This window comes from Myotis brandtii, unplaced genomic scaffold, assembly GCF_000412655.1.
Source record: "Myotis brandtii unplaced genomic scaffold, ASM41265v1 scaffold1236, whole genome shotgun sequence".
Classification (NCBI taxonomy): domain Eukaryota; kingdom Metazoa; phylum Chordata; class Mammalia; order Chiroptera; family Vespertilionidae; genus Myotis; species Myotis brandtii.
In genome coordinates, this window is record NW_005354316.1 from 667,164 (window position 1) to 667,499 (window position 336).

The 336-nt window shown below is 69.0% G+C and overlaps 1 protein-coding gene across 1 annotated transcript in view; it reads right to left on the minus strand.

The window, feature by feature from the left end:
• CRACR2B (calcium release activated channel regulator 2B) overlaps nucleotides 1-336 on the minus strand; it is a 9,318-nt gene that overhangs the window by 6,626 nt on the left and 2,356 nt on the right. The gene's annotated exons all lie outside the window — the stretch shown is intronic.

Genomic DNA, 336 nt, shown 5'->3' on the forward strand with positions numbered 1-336 from the left:
CACCTGCGCGCCAGGCTCCTGGGTGCAGGTGAGGGTCCCGGCCTGGACAGGGCGCCTTCCATGGCCCTGGGCAGAAATACCCTGGAGTCCAGGCTTAACAGACTCCTCAGCACGAGGCTCTGCCCCCTCCAGACGCGCCCCCTCCGGGCTCAGAACCTCCCGGTCTCCCCCGCAGGGCGCCTTGCCCTGGATCCCCTAACCGGAGCCACCTGTCTTCCCCCGACGCCCCGTCCGGGTTTTCCGGCACCAACCCCAGGTCTGACGTCCTTCCCCAGTTCAGAGCTGGTGCCCCCCCGGTTCCTGGGGGGCTGAGCGGGACGCGATATCCTAAGGCAG